We start from the raw sequence: 17,568 nt of genomic DNA, 5'->3' as shown, positions 1-17,568 counted from the left end.
TTTCTTTGTGATCTAAAAACCTCCCAATGCTATCACATTGGGGATTAAGATTCAACAAATGAGGTTTCTGGGTTGTTGTTTTTGGTGGAAGGAGCACAAATATTCTGGTTCCAGCTTAATACCCTCTTCTCAAGTAGGAGCAGGGCAACATCTTTATTTTCTAATCTCTTCTGTATTCCACAAGTGGAGTTATACTCTTTTTTAGTTTATTTATTTATTTATTTTTGTGCTGATCCTAAGGCTTGAACTCAGGCCTAGGCACTGTCCCTGAGATTCTTTTTCCTGCCTGGGCTGGCTTCTAATCATAATCCTAGTATCTCAACTTCCTGAATAGTTAGGATTACAGGCTGAGCTATCAGTACCCAGCTTAGAATCATAACTTAAACCATATATTTATTCATGGCTGTCCCCTGGTTATAATACAGTGGTGCTCTCCTGGACAAAAGAAATTAAACACAAATGTCTCAAAAGCCTGAAGAAGGCTGAATAATAAACTCATGTCTCCTTGATGCTTTTCTCTATGTGCTCCTGATATTTTAGACTGCTCTTATTTCTTCATGTACTTCCAAGTTCTTCCCAAACTTAGTGGCTTTGGCTATTTTTTTTTCTTTCTATCTCTTCCCCTTGACTCAATCCTAATAGGTTCTGTTGAGCTCTTTGGTCTTATCTTAGTTGACCTGTTATCTTTCTAAAGAGGTCAGTCCTAACCTTTCTCCTTGTTTCTTCTCTTTCCATTTTTATTTCTTAAATCACAACTGATAGAGAATTAAACTTGTTCCTTGATATTATTTTCTGTAAATAACAGACTACCTTTGGAGGTGTAGATGACTTTAATTCTTACTCAAGTAAACTGCCCTCTTCAGGCCTACTCTTAGCTTGTCAGCTGTCTAAACATTAAGAGTAGGTCTAGCTTTTAATAATCCATTTTGATTGCATCAGCTCCTTTCTTTCTTTTTTAAATGCTATTATCTTTAAGTAGTTGTACAGAGGACTTGTCTTTCTTTTCTTTTCTTTTCTTTTTTTGTTTTTGGTTGGTCGTGGGGCTTGAATTCTGGGGCATGTGCTCTACCGCTTGAGCCACAGTGACACTTCCAGTTTTCTAGTGGTTTGTTGGAGATAAGAGTCTCATGGAGACAGTATCCCTAGTTAACCACCAAGAAGTCTGAAGTGGAGCTGTGGCAAAAAAGCTCAGGGACAGTGCCTAAAACCTGAGTTCAAGCCCCAGGGCTGGCACACACACATAAAAAGGTAATAGGATTTGGTCATTTTCTCCAAAGGTTAATTGCTTATCATTTTAATAACTTGCAAGCTTGTTCTATTGGATTTACACAGTTGAAGAATTTCTATTCATTGGATGTTAGTGGCTGTTTGTAATCCTAACCACTTTAGTAGCTGAAAGGATTGTGGATTAAAGCCAGACTAGGCTTAAAAAAAAGTCAAGAAAGGGTCTGGCCAACAAAGGGTGAACCAATGCAACAGTGATAGTCACAAAACACTACACTGGAAATGAACTTTACAACTTGGGTGGGGGGAAACAAGGGGATGGGGGGAAAGTGGGAGAAAAACAAGGGAGGGGTAACACTGCTCGAAAAGAAATGTACTCATTACCTTACACGTTTAACTGTAACTCTTCTGTCTATACCTTTACAATAAAACTTAATTAAAAAATGAAAAAAAAAAAAAAAAAAAAAAAAAAAAAGAGTCTCATGGACTTTCCTGCCTGGGCTGGCTTGGAACTGTGATCCTCAGATCTCAGCCTCCTGAGTAGCTAGGTTTACAGGCATGAGCCACTGGTGCCTGGCTGGACTTGTCTTTCAACAAAGTAGTTTATCTTGATCAGTGAAGGGTTAAAGTACTTGAGGCAGTGACCATTTGTTGCTTGTTTCAGAGCAGAGCAACACGTGGTGCTAAAACACCTGGTTGTGTGCCTTTATAAGCCCTGCAAATCCTTAGCTTGGGCTCTCCTCCTAGCCTCCGCTGTGTCGGAGTGTAGGCCAAGGCCTGAGCTGCAGCCTGTCTAAATAAAACCTTAAAACAGCTGTAATGTCTGACTCTCATTGGTCTTCTTGGTGGGGGTCCTGGTATGGGGGTCCTGGTACCTGGGCACAACAATCAGTATTGCACCTACCCTTCCCAACCCACTCCTATCACTTTTCTTAATTTTGTACACTATGTATTGATGGGTGTTTTTTTTTGACATTTAACGAAGTAGCTTGTGTCTACAATGCATCAATATTTTCACCTCCTTTTGACCTACCTCTGTATACAAATGCATTCTCAACTGAATTATTTCTCCTTCCCCCTTCATTCCTTGACTCTTCTATTCCTTCAACCAGTACAATTCTCATGTATCTATTAGAACACAAACTTTATCTAAGTGATTACAGTTTTGTTTCTTTTCTTTTCTGAACTGTAGGCCTGGGTGCTGTCACTCAGCTCTTTAGCTCAAGTCTAGCATTCTACCACTTGAGCCACAGTGCTACTTGCTGCTTTTTCTGCTTATGTGGTGCTGAGGAATCGAACCCAGGGCCTCATGCATGTGAGGCAAGCACTCTACCACTGAACCACCTTCCCAGCCCAAGTTTTGTTTCTTAATAGATTATTAGATACTAAAATTTAATTATTAATAGAACAGTTCACAAAAGGTGACTGGCAAAAGTCTCAGTAAAGCTCCCTCTTAGCATACATGGGGGTAGCATATGCTATCCATTGGAAGTGCTAGAACAAATGAATAGAATTTAAGCAATTTAAAAATTATTGAAAATTTAATTAGTACTCAAGAATATTTCTTGCTCAAAATTATATTATTGGAAGAGATTGACTATTGTGTTCAGCATTGCTGAGTGGCTAAATTTCCTACAACTAGTGATTACTCCCTTCATTTATGATACACACGCTGAATGTGTATGTATTGATTGAATTGCCTCTTGAATATTTCTGTGCAGACTCTAAGATTGAATATTGAATGGGTATAGTAGACAGGACTAGGGTATAAAAAAGTTATCCTTAAAGCTGTGAACCTAGTTTAAAAGTTTGTTCTTCCCTCCCTCCCTTTCCCTTTCCCCTTTCCTCCTTCCGCTCCCCCCTCCTCTCCTTTCCCCATTCTCTCTTCCTCCCTTATTTCCTTTTTTCTTTACCTCCATTTTTTCCCCTTGTTTTCATTTTGGAGATAGTCATTAGAAAGAACAAATATAGTCTATAGTCTATGAAATGGCTTCCTTTCCCTATTCTTTATTCTTGTTCTGATCTATGAGTTGCTCCTAAGATTACTTTATTATGGATGGTCATGGTTATGGTGTTTTCCAGACTTTGGTATTACTTATTACTTTATTAGAGTTACAAGTAAAATAAAGCTGTATAATAAAAAAGAACAAGATATAGGTGATAAAATAAAGCAGAATTTTAGACAATTTTAATGACATAACACCAAGAAGGAAAAACAACATTTTGGTTGATTCTTCAAAATTGAGATTATTCATTTTTTCATTTACTTATCTTCTTAAAGCATAGTTTCTGAACAGCTACTGAGTTTCAGACACTGTGATTTTGTAGCATACAATAATTAGTAACATCTAAAAGTCTCCATAATTTAGAATAATTTAGATAGAAGATATATAACAGACAATTGTATTAGGGGCTGATAAGCACTATTAACCAAGACAAAATAATAAAATAGAACAGACCAGAGGGTGTGTGTGTGTGTGTGTGTGTGTGTGTGTGTGTGTGTGTGTATGTGTGTGTGTGTGTGTGTGTGTGTGTATGTGTGTGTGTGTGTATATGGGGGGCAAGGGGAGGGAGAGAGGGGAAGAAAGTAAAAGAGAGAAAGAGCTATCTGAACGAAATAAGGAAGACATTGCAAGGGGAATAAGTGAAGGAATAGAATGAACAAAGACTGAAACATGCACAGAATTGGGGTAGAGGAGCTGAGTGGGTACATAGGTGGGAGATTAGATCGTTATGATAGTGCAGGGCATGTAGGACTTTGTAGGTATGGTAGAGACTTTTGATAAAACTTAGCATTTGCCAGGTGCCAGTGGCTCATACCAGTAATCCTAGCTATTCAGGAGGCTGAGGTCTGAGGACCGAGATTGAAAGCCAGCCCAGGCATGAAAGTCTGTGAGACTCTAATTTCCAGTTAACCACCAGAAAACTGGAACTGGCACTGTCGTTCAAGTGGTGTCATTCAGCTTTGAGCTGAAGAGCTCAGAGACAACGGGTTCAGAGACAGTGCCCATGCTAGGAGTTGAGGCCCCATGAACCGACAAAACAAACAAACAAAAATCCCCAAACAAAAAACCTAGCATTAAAGTCAGCGCTGGTGGCTCATGCCTGTAATCCTAGCTACTCAGGAAGCTGAGATCTGAGGATTGTGGTTCAAAGCCAGCCCGTGAGACTTTTATCTCCAATAAGCCACTAGAAAACAAGAAGTGGTGCAGTGGCTCAAGCGGTAGAGCGCGCTTGCCTTGAGCTGAAGAGCTGAGGGACAGTGCCCAAGCCCACAGTTCAAGCCTCATGACTGACCAAAAAACAAAACAAAAACTCAAAAACCTACCATTATATGTAAAACCTTTAATTGTTTTGAAGATAATTATATTGTATAGTAATAAATAATCTATGCCTAAGTGCTACAGATATTATACTGTGCATACATATTCCTTTTTATTATAATCAATTTTTAAAAGTTTATCTGTCATAGTATATCTTAATGCTGGTGCTAGTAACAGGGGATCATAAAATTTCCATTTTCATGGTACCATTTTGACTTCTACAAAAATGATTTTTTGATGATTCTAAGAAAGATATTACAATATATTCTGTTATGAGATTATTTGTTTCTTAAAAGATCATAAAAGTCTATTTTGTATTTAAGAAAACATTTAAAGTATTGATGAAAATCATGTTTCTGTATTGAGGGTGGAATAGCTTTTCTTATTTTTCCCCCCAGGTGTGTGGCTTGAATTCTGGGCCTGGCCACTGTCCCAGGCCACATTTGAGCCACAGTGCCACTTCCAGTTTTCTGGTGTTTAATTGGAGATAAGAGTCTCACGAACTTTCCTGACTGGGCTGGCTTTGAACTGTGATCCTTGATCTCAGCCTCCTGTAGCAATGATTACAGGCATGAGCCACCAGCGCCCAGTAGAACAGCTTTTTATAAAGGCTATTTTCACGGGCTTCTCGAATACTAGGTGTAATATCAAATACTCAAAATTCTTACTTTCTACTTTAAAAGCTAATTTAAAAATTATTTATTTTTATTTTTTAATCTTCAAGTAGTTGTAGAAAGGAGTTGTCCTTTATCAAAGCAGTTAATGAGTACAATACATCTTGATCAATGCCACCCTTTCAACATTCTCACCTATCTCTCCACCTACCCCTGCCCTGCTCTTTTATTTTGTAGACTATACATTGGATTCTTGTCTGTGTTCTCTTCCTCTTTTCTTCTTCATTTGTTCATCCTTTGTCCCTCGACCCCATCCTACTTCTTTTGAGTGCCCATTTCCTGGTATAAAAACTAAAATTTTAGGGCTGGGAATGTGGCTCAGTGGTAGAGCGCTTGCCTTGCATGCTTGAGGCCCTGGTTTCGATTCCTCAGCACCACATAAGCACAAAAAAAAGCTGGAAGTGGTGCTGTGGCTCAAGTGGTAGAGCGCTAGCCTTGAGCTGAAGAGCTGAGGGACAGCGCCCAGGCCCAGAGTTCAGGTCCCACGACTGGACCCCCCCCCCAAAAAAAAAAAACTAAAATTTTAAAGGCTAAATAAACCTATATACATTTGTAAGTCAACCATAGTTGATGATTTCTTGTTTTCAAGGAACATTTTCTAATGTTTAACTGAAATATTTTTTCCCCTCCAAAAATGATTTCTTATTTATCTATATAAATATGGTATGGCCATATTAACACACAACAGATTCAACACCAGGAGAAAAGAAAAAGGGAAGTCAAAGTAGTTTTGATGGCTTTGCCTTTGAAATAGTCTAATAAATCCAAGCATGTAGATTGAAAGTGGCAATCAGAAATTATATGGACTCTTCTAGGCAGAGTTATATTTCACCAACACAATACAACACCAACGTAATGGAGAAAAATTTATAACTAATTGCTGCTATATCAGGCTTAATATCCACGCTCATTCTGAGAACTTGATATATTCCAACTCTCAAGAGTATGCCTATAATTATGCTTCTGAAGTGTTCAAGAGCTTTATCACAGAGAGATATTTGAACTCCAGTGTGAAAAGGTTAATTATTTAGAATATCCTTGAAAACATTCCCTAGTACAAGTAGATTACATGAAGACACTTTGAAGTGACTACAGAAGTAGTCCCAAGAAAGACAAATGTAAAAATCAATGATTTGTCTATGCTGAGTCTCTAAGGACTGTTTTAGAATATCAATAATGGCTACGAATCCTGTATTTGGAAGCGTATTTCTTTCTCTAACAATACATACCTCTGGAGGATTCTGCTTGAGCTGAGCTACGAATTTGAATTTCTTGACTTTTATTATAGGATTAATCCATAAAAATTTATTTGGTGATGAATAAATATGGCTTGTCTGCCAGGCATGTCTCTGTGGTCTTTAGTGTATGACTCCATGATTGCATGGTTTTAAATAATTATAGCAAAGATGTGTTATTCTGAATAACTACTCAGAACACTTGGAATATGGAACCATCCTCCATGTTTGAAATTCTTGTGGAAGAGAAATATATATATATATATATATATATACATACAAATTATATATGTGTATATATAATTTTGTAACCGTAAGTTGGGGAAGAATTCAAGTTCTAGTATTTTGCTTCCTTGTTTACCTCCTAAATATTCCAGAAGTATTTATGAATTGGTTGTCCAAGGTCTAAGAAAATGCATCATTAAATCATGATTTTCAATTTTCTTCTTAAGTGTGATTCTTCTTCACTGGTAGGTTTCCTCTAGAGATGCAAAATTTGCTTTCTTTAGTTTGTGAATGACACTGAGTTTATTATCACCTTTTCTATTTACCTAGGTTTTAATTTTAAATTTTCTTCAATCTTAATGGTCCATACAAAAGCTTTTCTCTCTCATTGACAACTTCTTCTCTATGGAATTGTGGGTTTTTCCAAGACCATCAGTTTGTCAGTAATTGAAACTCATAACAACTTGGCTCAGCACACATGTCAGATTGCAGGTCAGACAGGAACTTACATACTATATCACAATTATGAACATTCTCTTAGCCTCAACATAAGGGGAGATACATTAAGAGGATAGTGGCATAGCTCACAGATCATATAATTTGAAACAGAATTTGTGGATCTTCCCCCTGTCACATTGATGTATACATAATTTTGATCCCTTGACACCTACTTCCTGTTAATGTAAAAAAAAAAACTACAAAATCTTGGGGAAGAGATTTTGATTGCATAGCTTAGTGTCTGGTGCTTACCTCTAATTATCTGTGTCTATGCATAGACTTTTTCTATAGAAGTGTTAGATAACCTACATGAGTAGATTAGAGAATTTCCTTAGTAAAGGGGAGTGAAAATGAGGTAGGCAGTAGTCAGCTAAGGAGTTTCATAGGTCACTTCTGCTTTTTATGAATACCAGGAATACCTCATCCTGAGCTGCTTATGGGAGCAGCATCCACTATATATCACAATGAAGCTTTCCTATATTTCATGCCTCCTTCTCCTAGGGGACCATCAATGTAATTAGGAAGAGAGGGGTTTTCTAAGATCTAAGCATGGGCCACAAAATGTTCTTTTTAGATTTTCTTCCAGTGTTTTGTTTAAAAAAATTCCTAATACAGTGCCAGTTTTTCTTCTTCTGTTTAATTAGTTAAGCAGATATTCATTGAATTTATGCTGACCATTGGGCTAGGAGCTGAGAATTTAAGGATTACTAATGCTGTAATGTATTTTTCTCCATTGTTGGTTTAATAGTTTTCCCCCTTTGATCTTCACGTATCAAAGATCAATTAAATAAAAACAATGATTTACATTTTACCCAGACTGCACAGGTGTGTATCTCTCTCTCTCTCTCTCTCTCTCTCTCTCTCTCTCTCTCTCTCTCTCTCTCTCTCTCTCTCAGGGGAAACTGAAAGTCTTGGAAATTAAGTATGTTCCTAGAATTCTTATTGCTATTGAGCTTGCCGGTTGTAAATTTACTGTTCTTTCCTTATTACTGAAGATGTACAGCATGCTTTGAAGATATAGGAGTGAAAATTAGATAACAATGAATTCATCCTATATATATTCCATATTCCATATTTAAAGGTCTACAAACCCTTCTCAGAATTGTATAGAACATGGAGGAAATGGAGACAACATTTTGTTCTGCATTCCAATTGTATCTTAGCCTAAAAAAAAGGTACTTGTTTTAATTTGTTAAATAAATTTCAGAAAAACATTGAATCATTTCCCAACACACACTATATCTTGTGATGGCCCTTAGCCCTGTTTATAGATGCAGTAGCATGTATAAAACTGCTGTCTTAGAGAAAATCTCTCTCTCTCTCATCTATCTGTACATACACATATGCCAAGGAAATGCATATTTTCTCTTGGCTGTATTCTCATTTGTTGTTGCCCTTAAATAATTATATAATATTAAAAATCTGTCTCATCTTTGTAAGCCTTGATACGTTTCCCCACTGGAAAAATATGGATAGCCATAGTATCTTGACTTCCTACGAAATAATGTGATACAACTCATAAGAAGGTGTATTCAATGTGGGAAAGTGTCCAATAAATATCACATAGTAATATTACTATGTAATTTACCCTCCTTCTGTGACATCATTTTTGGCCCCAAAAGATTTCATAATACAAATTTGAGGAACCATCATTTTTTGTGCTGTTTATCTAGTTTTAAAATTGCTAGATGCTACAAAACACTCAGAATTCAGTTATGATTGCTGCATCAAAGGCTATTTAGCTGAAAGACAGCTATACTTACAAATATAAATAATTAATTCTTCTACCCAAACACTTAAGTGATTATCATGGTGACAGATAACAAAATTAATTTTTTGAAAAACAACAGCTGAGTCAGTGTGTCTGTGTAAATGTTAGCAAATGACATTTGAGTCAGTAATATTTATTAAATATGTGCTGTGCGACTGACATGATGTTACATAAGTGGAAAGCTAAAATTAAATGGATAAAAAATAAATAGGAATAAAAATGTCATAAAATGTTCTTTAAGACTGTTGGTATGTTGATTTGGTAAAAATGTTCACTTGGAAAGTCAGTTTATGATTTTTCTTACAAAAATTCCACTTATGATTTGAGACATCTCAATAAACTTTACCATTTGAAAATAGTTGTAAGAAAACATATTACTGGTGTAACACTTAAACATATTCAGTAAACTCTGCATTATTAAAGACTTTCTGCGGGAAAAAACAGAGGAGGAGGTAACAATGCTTGATAGGAAATATACTCATTACCTTACTCATGTAACTGTAACCCCTCTGTACAGTATCGTTAGAATAAAAAATAAAAAATAAAAGACTTTCTGAAAACAATGTAAATGATCAAACATCCATCTTCCATTCATGTACTTCCTTTCAAAGCTGTCTCATATGATATCAATTACCAATTTCACCTTCTAATCTTCCTACCTCCTTATGAATATGGACTCTAATATTTTAAAATGCTCTATAGGTATCACTGTCTGAGATGAGGATGAGGTTTAGTCAAAGCAGAGACGTTGGTGAGCTGTTATTTATTTATTTATTTATTTTTTTTGGGTCCGGTCATGGGGCCTGAACTCTGGGCCTGGGCGCTGTCCCTCAGCTCTTCAGCTCAAGGCTAGTGTGCTACCACTTGAGCCATAGCACCACTTCTGACTTTTTTTTCCCCCTGCTTATGTGGTGCTGAGGAATCGAACCCAGGGCCTCATGCATTCAAGGCAAGCGCTGTACTACTGAGCCACCTTCCCAGCCCTGGTGAGCTGTTATTAAGTGACTGTTAGTAAGAATGTAGAGACGTGGGTGACATTCAGTTATCTGGCCGTCATAATCATTATTTTTTGGTGGATGGGAGATACTGGAAGGTTTCCCTCTCTTGAAGCCTGAGAAGAAATAGAATATACTAATTGCTCAATAATTTTTTGTTCTGCAAATACAAATTGATTCTAAGCAAAAGAATTGAAAAATTATACTAATGTTCATGTTTGGAACAGCCTTATGAAAATAAACATATTTTGGGGGATGCATTTAGTTTTCCAGATATTTGTTTATGCATAATTATAGGATAAATTCAACATGATCAACACACACCTTTTAAATACAATTACCAGAAAAGAAAGTAGACTTATCAACAACTAAACAGGTTGTCAAAAGAAATCTGAACAATGTCAGAGAAACATTATAAATGCTGAACAAGTTTTCTTCATTTTTAAATCATCTGAAACAATCACCTTTTCAGACTATTCACCTGCAAACGAGTATTTTTACTGAGGAGGGATAATTTCATTAGTAGTTGAGATACCACCACCCAACTTACCAGTGAACACATGGTCACAGATGTTCTCACAGGGGCAGATGGGATCTCCACGAATAATTTGCATATCTTCTCAGGATCAAGTGTCAGTTTGGAAGAGGTTTGAAATCCTGCCAGTTGGCAATAAATAGTTCAGAACACTCTTTGGTTGTGAATCTGTATGCAGAGGTTACAATGACATAAGAACTTATATTGGGATGAGCACATAAATAGATGACCATGAGGAGAAAAGATGTTAACTTATAATACTTCAGTGCATATTCCTCTTATTTTCTCCATTTCTATTAAAAAAAAACCCCTGCATCCTTTGTTTGTTTGTTTTTATTTTAGTGAACTATTTCAGACTTTCAAGATGCTCACAGACAATGCATGATGTAGCTTCAAAATGATACTGAAAAAGAACAATTGAGGAGCTCTGTGTAGCACTTTCAGGATCATATTCTTCTCCATATCCATCAGCGTTGATCTGTTTAGAACTTCATGTGCTCTGTTCTCATGCAAGCTCACCAGTATATTAAGTAAAAAGTCTGGTAAACTTTAAGTACATGTTGTATGGGCTATCATTGGCTCTTTGTATCAATTTTTCTGCATTCTATAATATGATGCTGGGTCAGGGACTCTAGAAATTTCCTTTCTGCTTTTCCAGGTTGGTGGATCTGCCAATAGAGGCACTAGAGGTAGGGAACTAAATTAACTCTAGAGGATAAGGAATACCTGATGTCTTCCAGACCAGAGATTTTCCTCCCAATTTCCAAAAAGATTTCTCTCTGTCTCTCTCTTTTCCTGGAGCCTGGAAGCTTGAAGTTGGACAAAGAACATACACTCAGCTTCTTAACTCAGAACTCTCTCTCCCCTGTTGCTCCTTGGTGGTGGAAGACCTTCGGAATCTGAGCTTGGCAAACAAGTCAAACTGCCTGTTTTCTCTCTGGAGATTATTTCTGGCCATCCAGAAGCTTTGTTTCTTGTTACCATCAATTCCAACCCCCATGATTTCAGCTTTCAGTTACCATATTATCAGCGTTCCATTCCTAATCCGTTGTGAAGTCCTACTGATTAGAGTCCTGGGGATGGAACAACTGGAAGTTCTATTCACTCCTAATTCAGCCCGGCTGAATTGGGCTTCGATCTACAGCCTCTCACTTTTATGCTTTACAGAGGGGTGAGCCCTCTGTGTGATGCAAATCTCAGAGGTACATATGTGAAGAAGTTCCTTGGTATTTCATCTCTTTTGCCTTTGCAGTTTCCTCCTGCTGATTTCCTTGGCAGTTGTCAGTAGTGCATAGTACTCCAATAATTCTTTACAAAGGAATCTTCCCTACCAATATCTTCAACAAGCAGATCAACCCGCTAGCTGTGCCTCACATATCCGCATATAAAGTTTTGTACCATTGCTTCTTCAAATTCTGCACAGCTGGAGTGTTCACTACTTGCAGCCTACTGTTTCATTTCTGTCTTATGGCTTGAGCAAGCAAGACAGGAAAATGTCTCAGTTTATATCTATATCTATCTATATGATACTGTACAGAGGGTTACAGTTACATGAGTAAGGTAATGAGTATATTTCCTATCGGTCATTGTTATCCCCTCCTTTGTTTTTCCCCTACCATCCCTTCCCTCCCCCAAATGTCTGTTGTTGTTTTTTGTTTGTTTGTTTGTTTTGGGTCTGGTCGTGGGGCCTGAACTCTGGGCTTGGGCACTGTCCCTCAGCTCTTCAGCTCAAGGCTAGTGCTCTACCACTTGAGCCACAGCGCCACTTCCGGTTTTTTTCTTTTTGCTTATGTGGTGCTGAGGAATTGAACCCAGGGCCTCAGGCATGCAAGCGCTCTACCACTGAGCCACCTTCCCAGCCCCCAAATGTCTCAGTTTTGAACATATATTTCTAAGACTTGATGAGACTTAATTTTTTTTTTTTTTTGCCGGTTGTGGGGCCTGAGCTCTGGGCCTGGGCGCTGTCCCTCAGTTATTCAGCTCAAGGCTAGCGCTCTACCACTTGAGCCATAGCTCTACTTCCGGTTTTATTCTGCTTATGTGGTGCTGAGGAATCGAACCGAGGGCCTCATGAATCCAAGGCAAGCACTCTACCACTGAGCCACCTTCCCAGCCCCAGGACTTAAAAATTTAAATGGACTCGATTGGATGCATTTAACTTGCTTCTTTCCACCTTCCCATCTAGAACTTCAATTTCAAAATATGTAGAATTTTAATTTCTTCTCTATGTCTGTTAACCTGTTTTTTGCTTCTTTTCTTCTACTGTCTTACTGAATAAGTAGTTAAATACATTTTTTGTTGTTCATGATAATCGTTCTTAACCACTACTTTAATACATTTGTGGTACTTTCTACTTCTATGACTATACTATTTGTTACACTTTAAAACATTTTTGGTTAAAGCAGTACATATTTTTTCCTGAGTTTTTAGATCTAACCTTTCACTCTTTCAAAATATTAATTATATCCGGATGCAATTATTCAGAATTCTTCATTGAGACAGAAACAATAGGAAAGAAGGATATACCGAGGTGATTTACTAATGTGAATACAGAGACTAAGAAGTCAGATGACAGGTCTGGAAAACTGGACTACTAGGATAAGGGTAGTAGAGTTTAGTTTAAGTCCAAAGGCTTCAGAACTAGGAACCCTAAGGTCTAATTATCAGCCAAAGAGTCTTTAGAGCTGCCGATGCGAGTCTCCAAGAGTCTCAGGGTAGACAGAGAAGGGGTGGGGATTATCTGCCAATGTCTTTGCCTTTTGTTTTAGCCAGGACATTGGCAATTGAATGATGCCTACCCATGTTGGAAGAGGGCATATCTTCTGTATTCAGTCTGTTGATTAAATTTATCTCTTTCTGGACATACTGGCACAGACGTGCTGATAAATAATGCTTTAGCAGGTACCTAGGTATCCCTTAATTCAGTTAAATTGACAACTGTAATTCCAAGTGATTGGAACAAAAAGATTGACTACAATTTCAATTGAAATTATTGGAAATACAGCTTATTTTTCTTATCTGAAGACTTTTGTTCAAGAAGGTGGGAACACAAAAATTTATGCAAGAATAGATTTGAAATAGTATTCGTGTCACTGATTAGTGATTTTTCCAATAACATCTTAATTATATCCCCATAATGTAAAGGACAAAATTCATTCTTTACAAGGCTTGTCCTTTACATCCTCTAATAATGTCAAGACATCTTAATATGCATTGCATAATCCTATTTCTGATACTTTATCTTTTTATTTAGTATATTGCTGAATGTTGCCTTTTTCTTTTTAGTGATGAGTAGCATTTCATCATTATTACCTCTTCCTACCTTTACAATGTTAACTGAGACTATGGTTCTTTTCAGTTTGGTAATGATGGTCTCATCCAGCTATTCACAGTTTTCTAATTCAGTTTTTCACTGGCTCTTAATTTACCTTTTCTTTACATTATACTTTCATTTTCTTCATTGTCATATTTAAGTTCAGGGCATCTTATACTACTTAATGTTCTTTGTTGAGAATTTGTTTGCCATATAAGGAAATGACTGTTTCTGATTAAAACAGAAATTAGATACAGTTAACTTGAGTTTTAAATTACTAGCTAAAATAACTATCTTCTTCTCCCTTGTAACTGAAAAGAATTTTTTCAGAAGAGAATTTTGAATCTCTTTAGCTGAAGCTTTTCTACGGTATAGTTATATTAAAGGGACTATGTAATCCCTCTATACTCATAATAACTAAATAGTTCAATTAGACTAAAAGTGGACTTTTATAGGGTCAAATTCCTAAAGGGTATTAAAATTTCTAAAAGGAATTAAATGATCAACACAGCAGGTATATAATCAATTTTATCATTGAATTGGCTGAGGGGATATGTTATTCTCAGATCAATGAAGGTAAATAACCTGTCTTCTCTCTAGGAATATTGATAGATCTCTTGGAAAATTGCCATAATACTTGCTAGGGAAAGAGACCATATTTGGGGCATGCTTTATCTAGCTGTCATTGTCTAACATTCTTCATAATAAACAAAGCGGTAGACTTAAGTGGGAAAATTCCTACAAATTGTTGTATAAACTACATAATATCTAATATAATCTGGTTCATAGGTACCTCTTTACTGTTTATTTCTAGTGTGTTAGAGAGTTACTGTTTCTAAATTCCTGGTTTATTTTATACTAGTAATTTTTATTTTTCAGAGGAAAATATGAATTAGCTTTTAGTAAAATCTTGAGTAATAAAATATTACTAGGAGAAATTAAAAATACCTTCTACCCCTTGACTACAATATTCTGCAATTACTTAACAGTAATTGTTCACCATTCCCTTATTTATTATCTCCTCATTTTTATTCCTCAATTTTAAATAAAGTCTTTCCATTGTAACATTTATTTTTCTTTTGCCTTCAGCTCACCTCTGTCTTGAGTTTTCTGAAATATATTGGTGAATGTGTTCACTCGCCTTTCTTTGCTCCCCTATTCCAGCTAAATCTCACCCTTCTTGCACACACACACTCTCTCACACACACAAATCAGTAAATATGCTTTAGACTTCTTTACTCTTTTCATCCCTTAAATGTAAGCAATAATTAACTTTATTTTAGCCTATGGATTTTAAAAAATATACTTCAATGTGTTCTTTTATCCTCACTGTTTCAGGTTACCTCTGGTTTCATACCCTTAATTTCAGGGTATCTTGGGCTGTGTTAGAACTCGTTGACTGAACCCTGCCTACAGCTCTTAAAATTCTTGGATTTGTAGATTTTTAAATGTTCCATTATGGGAAAACCAAAGGAAATCACTAAGTGGAAAATTAATTTTCTGGAATATAGCAGCAGTGGCTCTCATGGTTGGATGAAATGAAGCTGTAGACTCCATGCAGTCTCAGTTCAGAGCGTTTTAATTCTCTGTAGGTTCTTAAACTCTGCTTGATGGCCAATGAGGAAAAGTGAATTGTATAAGAGTCTGGAGACCTCATCTGAATGAATCCAGATGCAGTAAAAGAAAGTGATTTAAAAATTTCTTTATTTTTCTTCATTCTACTTTCATTTGCTCAGCAGCGTTTATGTCATGTCCTTCTTCAAGGTCTCTTCAAATATAGTACCAGCTGTGAATAGCATTGCTTGGACTTACTGCTACAGAGAGATTTAAGAACTTGAATTTCATTTTGCAGCTTGTAGCTTTTCGCTGAGAAGAATGTGGCATAATGGTTTTCTGACCCTTCTTTCAATGTCTTTAACCTTAGAAATATTTTCTTTAATTGGCAAGAGTAGACGATTAAGTTATAAAGTAACTGCATCATCGACTTTTGGAAGCTGATATTTAAAAAAATACAGTTGTGGAATCATTCATAGAATGTGCAGAAGTTCATAGATTTTTGTTCACGTTTATTTAATCATTACTACAATTAGAGGGAAAAGAGTTTGGAGGGCAAAAACTCCAGCTTTTTAAAAGGAATTAGTTAACACAGCAAGTTTTTATTGATTATTTTGTTAGGCTCATTGAGAGTGTGGTAAACCAAATATTGATAGTTGCTGGGCAAGGAGACCATATTTTTGGTATGCCTTATCTGGTTATTATTACGGAAAATTGTTCATAGTAAACAGAGTTGTAGATTTATGTGGATAGCTTCCTAGAAGTTATTGTGTAAACCATGTAATAGCTCATATAATCTGTTATGTATGAGTTTCTATTCACCTCGAATTCTTGAAATTTAGTAAAATTTGATACTGCAAAAGATCTTTGATGTGTGTGTGTGTGTGTGTGTGTGTGTGTGTGTTGTGTCAATTTATGGAATGCTTAGTCTAGATATAATTACCTAAAATTCTTCACAGTAAATAATGCTCTAGATTTATATACCAATTTGATAAAATATGTAAGCATTTTTTTTTTTTACTGTAGAGAGCAAATTATTTTGGTTATGGGAAAGGTAGACCTCAGTTCTGGCATTAGATTTATGTTTCTTAACTTTTGCGATCTCCAGTTTGTCTAACCTTTTATAGAGGATACACATCTATTTTAATAGTATTGCTGCTATCACATGGAAAATTTATTTGAATACTTGCCACCATAATCAGCATATGTTGATTTCAATTAGGTAGTGGTAAGGCATGATACCTTCTATAGGTTGGATCTCAAATGTTCCCAAAGTCTCGTGTGTTAAACTCTTGGTCTCCAGCTCATGTTGCTGTTAGGACATGAGGGAATAATCTGAAAGTGGGGCCTAGTAGAAGGCTATTGGATCATTGGACACATGCCTTTGAAGGAAATACTGGAATGCTTACCCCTATTCTTCCATTCTTTCTCTCTCTCTTTTAATTTTCTGGTAGCCAAGAAATGAGAAATTTTCACCACTATCTGCTTCCACCAGGCTGTGATGACTTGCCACAGAACCAAGGCAATATATTCAGTGGCAATCGATTAGAAATTCTAAAACTTGAGCCCAAATAAACCCTTTCTCTTTATAAGTTGATTATTTTTAGTATTTTGTGATATAACAGTAAGCTGACTAATAAAAAATGCTTAGTAATTCAATATCGTCCCTTTCTCAACATAAATGTCATGGCTGATGTTCCTATAACAAAAAACGGCTGTCTCGTTTGATGTGTTATCTTTATAAAGAATGAAAAGCCATGTAAAAATATGACTAGGCCAGGGTATATGATCTAATGGTAATACATGGAATAATGCCTGTTTGTTCAGACCAAGAATAATTCTTGGCTGCTTTCTGTAGCAATGGTACTTCTGGTCATGGGGTAGGACAGCTCTGGAACACAAGTCTAATGATCTGTAAAGCCAGTGCCTATGCAGAATGGTGATGCAATGTTAGAGTAATATTTCTAGACATTAGAACCTGCCTTGGGGAAGAGGAATTCTAGTTCTGAGTTACTTTGACTTGGAAAGAAAGGGCGGGAGAAGATCAGAAAAAGAGACCTTAGGCCCTTCTACTATTTTCATTTTGAAACTACTCAGCCTGTCAAGCTCATCCTACAGAGTAGTATTTTCCGAGTCTCAGTGGATTGAAATAACGTTGCATCAACCTTCTAAAATTAGTACTATGTGTTAAAACAGGCTCCAAAATACAACTAGGCTTTAA

Source organism: Dipodomys merriami, unplaced genomic scaffold (genome assembly GCF_024711535.1).
Source record: "Dipodomys merriami isolate MVZ:Mamm:240054 unplaced genomic scaffold, mDipMer1.0.p SCAF_49, whole genome shotgun sequence".
NCBI lineage: Eukaryota > Metazoa > Chordata > Mammalia > Rodentia > Heteromyidae > Dipodomys > Dipodomys merriami.
This window is presented reverse-complemented; position numbering follows the sequence as displayed.